General features: G+C 52.8%; 1 long non-coding RNA gene across 1 annotated transcript; it reads left to right on the forward strand.

The window, feature by feature from the left end:
* Positions 1-524: 524 nt before the first annotated feature.
* LOC140594065 (uncharacterized) lies at positions 525-4,661 on the forward strand. The gene is made up of 2 exons (XR_011994587.1): positions 525-987; positions 2,804-4,661. It is a non-coding gene; the product is annotated as an uncharacterized lncRNA (long non-coding RNA).
* Positions 4,662-5,529: the final 868 nt, after the last annotated feature.

Consider the following 5,529-nt stretch of genomic DNA (forward strand, 5'->3'; position numbering starts at 1 on the left):
CAATTTCCTCATCTGCAAATTGGGATAACAGCAGTACCTACCTTGTAGGGTCGAAGCAATGACGAAAGGAGATAATGCGTTAGCACTTAGCACAAAGCCTGGCATGTAGCAGAGCCTTCAAAATGTTAGCCTGGTGATGTCGAAGACAGTGTTACAAGCAATTTGATCCTCTGATATACTGGGGGCAAGGCGGGCTCCTCTTCCTTCCCCCCATATCACACACAGGCAGCGAAAGTGGTAGTCAAGGGGGCTCGAGCCTTTTCTAGTTCTGTTTAAAACCCTTGCCACATTCTCCGGGAGCTGAGGTTTTGATACCTGGCTCTTCTCAGAAGACAGTGCCCCAAGAGCAGAAGCTGGGCCAGGCTGTGGTTGCCATGGAAACCATTGAATGTAAATTTCATTTTCCGCCTTGCCCAGCTAAAACTATCGATCCCGCAAGAGGGAGAGAAATTGGGAGCGGGTTCCTTCCCAAAGTGAAACAGGAAGGGCAGCCCCAAAGTGAAAACGGAAGGGAGTGTGAACAGGGGGAGAGAAACCTGGCTGGAGAAAAGACGGAGCCGGGTTGGGCCGCGCTCGCCTGCAGCAGGGCAGCAGGGGCAGTGGAGGCTCCCTCTGCCCCCACTAACCCTTGCGTGTTGGTCTGGCATGAGACCCCAGCTCCCAAGACAGGCTCTAGACTACGGCTGTGTGATCTGGGGCAAATGGATGAACCTCTCTGAGCCTATTTCTTCATGTAAAAAGAAAAAAAAGGGGGCTAAAAACTGCAACCCAGTAGACTTGCCTTGGGGACACCATCACCCCTGCATCCATCAGCGTCTTCTGGCACGCTCTCTTCCTTTCTGGCCTGAAATTCCTCCCGTTGTTGTCACCAGTGACTTCGGCACCCCCAGGAGAAGAGTGTTTTCCCCAGAAGTTCTTATGGGAAAAAAGTTTGAGTTTGTCCCCGGAGGAAGGGAAGAAGACTCTAAGGAGAAGGGCCCGGGACAGGTAAGTGTTTGATGGAGCAATCTGGGGTGAAAATCTAGAACCAAGCGTGCTGCAGGGGAGAGGAACCACAGAAGGGTCAGGGTGGGGACACACTGCCCAGCCCACAGCTGGTGCCCACAGCAGCAGAGCCCTGCCCCGCGGGGGTGCCGGTGCCTGCCTCTCCCGCTTCTCTTCGAGGCTCACTACCCAGGGCCCCCGGGCCGCCAGGGAGGGGGCCACCTTACCAAGTCCTGGGGCTGTCGATCCCGCTCACTGGGGGAGATCCAGGGCAGCCCCCGCCCCCCACCCCGCTCGCCAAGGGTGCCCTGTCACACGCAGTCCTGGCGGCTGCACCCGCAGAAACACTAATTGGGAAGTGAGACAAGCAGAGCGCCTTTAATGAGCTACCTTGTTGTAACTCTAACTGGTTGGCGTTATTTACAGAGATTCTGCTAATGAGGTGCCTGTCAGAGGGGGAGCCCGCGATGGGGGCAGGGCGGGGAAGGCGGCCCAGCTGGAGGGAAGAGGGTAGACTCCGAGGAAGAGGGAAGGAAGCTCACCTCGGCTGGGCTCCTGGGCCAGAGCCCCTTTAGCCACGCGATCTCACCCAGCGCCAGCCCCCCAGGAGGCCAGGTGAGGTGCGCAGGGAAAGAACCTATGGAAGCCACGCGGGGAGCAGTCCAGGCTGCCCCTCAACCACCGCCCCTCGGGCACCTGTAGCAGGCAGAAGGCAGGTCGGCCCAGGAATGGCAGAGATGCAGAGAGGAGCACAGGTCTGTGGGAAAAGCACCTTCTGGGAAGGAGGCCGCGCCCACCTGGCACTCACCTGGAGTCCAGATCCGCTCCGGAGGATGTTCCCCGCCTGCCATCCCCCCTTTTCTCCAGAGTTCACACACCTTGCTCCCTGGGTCAGGCGATCCCCTTGGGCCCGGGGTCTCCCCACCACCCCTCAGGCCAGGTAGCCCTGGGCTGTGAGTCTCCCTCCAGCAAGAGAGGGGTTGGCGCCTTCCCCACTGCCCTCGCAGTCCGTCTACCTTAGACGGGAATGGCTTTGGCTGCAGTTTAAGGGAGTCCGTGGCAGGACTCAACCTGGATCCTGAAGATCCAGTCTGGGGTTTAGAGTACCTCGCTGTGGCTGAAATAAGGAGAAAAAAGGACTCTGACCATTGGGGTCTTAGTTTTTAAGCCTGTGAAATGGGATTAATAAAATCTGCCTTTCTGGAACATCGTGGGATCCTGAAGGGAGTCATGAAATCGCTTCAAAAACACTCAGGTGCCCAAGCCCAGTGTCATTATTGTTTTTTCTTAGCAGTGGGTATCTGGGTGCTGATGCTGAAACTAAGCTCTCCACCCTGATAGGGACACTTGGCTGCCTTATCCTCTTATCCCACTGGGCCCCGAGATCCCCTCTTGCCTTCTCTGTTCTCACTGTCACATGCCCTCTTCTCTCCTACTACCTGTCAAGATTGGCATCTCTTTAATTATAATGTCTGTGTGTGTCTTTAGGAGCCATGTAATTCCTCCTGACAGCCACCTATTTAAAATGAAAGTCAAACACTCAGAATTTTGTTTAAGAGTTGAGTCTTGGGGAGAAAATGCATTAATTGCTAAATGTTGCTAATTTCACTCTGATGTGGTAACAAAAAGAATGAATATATATATACATATATATATATGTATATATATATTCTCTGTACACACACACACACACACACACACACACACACACACACAAGAGGACCAATGAAACCAGTACAAGGGAAAGGATGGGGTCAGAATGTCAGAGCCAGAGGTTCATCTCGGAGCTGGTCAGCCAAACCCCTTCTTCATTTCACAGATGAGGACACTGAGGCCCAGAGACATTAAGTGACTCCGTGAAGGTTGCCCAAGCCTAGGCGGCAGATCCAAGGCCAACTGAAGCCTGCAGGCTCCAGTGTCCTCCGTGCAGCAGCTGGTTGATCCCGGGGAAACAAAAGCCGTGCATTCCTTCTGCGTATCAGCACTCAGGCCATCTGGGGTGTTGCCCGCCCTGCAGGGCTGCTGTGTTTGCAAGTGCTGCCTGCCAGGGGTCCTTGTGCTGCACAAGGGGCCTGCAGAGACCTTCCTCTGAGGCTGGAGATCTGTGCCTCGCTAGCCGGGATAGTGGGCACAGAGCCACTGAGCAGCCATCTGCGGAAACTGAGCGGTGAGACACAGGTGCCAAGGGCCTTCGCCGGCAACCAAGACTGCCTTCCACAGGCCAGAGCTTGGGAAAGTGCCCAGTGGGCAAGCAGGGCAGCTTGCATGGGCTCCAGCCCTGGCCCAGCGTGCCTCCGCAGCCTCTTGATGAAGAAGGGCTGCTTGGAGGGAATCCATGCGCCAACGTGTGGGCACCACTATAAAGTGGATGGAGCATGATTTCTGAACTCAGAGAGCCATCAGCTCAGATTCCTTCTTTGCTGGGCAAACTCGGTGAGCTGTTTCAACCTCTCTTGTGTTTTAGACCCTGCATCTGATCTAAAACAGTGTTGATCGTGCAGAGTTGGTTTGGGGAACTGCCGAGTGAATGTGTGCCATGTGCCAGCCCAGGGCTTCTCTCTACACCAAAAAGGCAGCAGAGGCTTAGACCAGCAAGCACAAAACAGGGACCCAAGGGCCTTATTCAGCCACATACAGATCTGCACGAGCAGTTATAAAGATGTAATTTGAAGGCACCCTGGACAGGGTCTGAGCTCCCCCATGTGTCCCACACCCACTGTTCCATGTAAGCTCACAGCCAGCCACTTCATTTTTGTGCATCTCCTGACTTTGCAGCCCTGGAGGGAATCTTTCTTGCTTGCTTAAAAAGATGAAAGTCTTGCCCACATCCTTTCCCACTCCCAGGCAAAACCCCATGTGTTCTCCATCCCAACTCTGATAACACGGCCAGACCACATCCAGGTTCCCACTCACCTGGGAGCACCCAGAAGGCAGGTGCCATGTCATATCCCTACATGAGCAGAGGTCAGCTCTGGGTAGATACAATCATTCAACAAATGGGGGTTTGTGTCTAGGCTCTAGGGACATAGTTGTGAACAATTTTGACAAGGGCCAAGTCTTTTCAGGGCTGATATTCTCGTGGGAGAGACAAACAATTAACACTTAAGTCAACAGGATACTTAAGATGAAGAAGGGAAAAGAAGGGAACGTGCTAGACCAGCAGGCGAGTGAGTGAGTAAGAATGAGAATTTCGGTTCAACCACACAGGAGCCTTTCATAGCCTCAAATAGGAAGAACAATGAACAAGATTCAGTGAGGCACTGAATCTTCAAGCTTCATGGTTCAACTGACTCTTTTAACCAGAATCTGGCCCCTTGTGCTCAGCCCCACTGCTACCTCCCTGGACCAAGCCCTCATCTTCTCTTGCCTGCATTACTGCTAACAGCCTCGTGGCTGCAATCCCTGGTGCTGCCATTGACCCCTCTATAACCAACTGCCAACACAGTAAGTAGCCACAACGATCCTCTTAAAATGTAAGTCAGACAAAACATGAGAGACACCTAACTCTGGGAAAGGAATAAGGAGTAGTGGAAAGGGAGGTGGGCAGGGGGTTGGGGTGACTGGATGACAGGCACTGAGGGGGGCACTTGGCGGGATGAGCACTGGGTGTTATGTTATATGTTGGCAAATTGACGTCCAATAAAAAAAATTTTTTTAATTAAAAAAATAAAATAAAATGTAAGTCAGAGCACCTTTCCTCTACACAACACCCGATTGGCCCTGGTGCCATTCTGAACAAAAGCCAAGGTCTTCCTATGTCTTACTTAGAAGGCCCCATGTGACCTGGCCCCAGTGGCCTCCTTGCTGTTTCTGGAAATGCCAGGAATGCTTCTGCCTCAGGATCTCTGCACGTGCTGTGCCCATCCTCATCCCTGTGGAGCCCACACAACAGCAAAAGCAGTAGCAATAATCCTAGCTCAAGAAGACAGGGCCGAGCCTGACAGCTCAGGTTCAAATCCACGTCTGCCATGTCCCAGTTGGCAGCCTTGGGGAGGGCGCCTAACCTCTCTGTGCTCAGTCTCCCCATCTGTAAAATGAGTGTACTGCTTCTCCTCATTTCTAAGGATGGTCAGGAGATAAAATGAGCTCTTGCCTGCCTGGCTAGTGCCTGGTCGTAATAAGCAACCAAATGCTAGAAGACATAAGTAAGGGAAGGAAGAAGAGGAATCACCACTGGTTACGGTTATGTCCTGTGTGCTGAGTGCACCACACACATCACCCCATTCTGATCTATATAAGAGCCCAGGAAAGAAATACTATTATTGCTCCCATTTTCCAGATAAGGCAACAGAGGTACAGGGCTGTATCTGGGGTCTTCTCAGTCCTCTGCCTAGAAGGGCGGGGATACACCAATGCTTCAGAGGAAGAAAGATCATCTAAAAGCAGTTACCCTTTCAATGTATCTACCGCTAAGTTTCTGCCAGACAGGTTAGCTGCAGGACCTCAGACCCTCAAGGCAATCATCTGGTCATTCGTAGAGAGGCCATCAAGGCCTCAGAGACTTGCCTGAGATCGCCCAGCTAGACAGTGGCAGATCTGGTTGGC

This window comes from Vulpes vulpes, chromosome 9, assembly GCF_048418805.1.
Source record: "Vulpes vulpes isolate BD-2025 chromosome 9, VulVul3, whole genome shotgun sequence".
NCBI lineage: Eukaryota > Metazoa > Chordata > Mammalia > Carnivora > Canidae > Vulpes > Vulpes vulpes.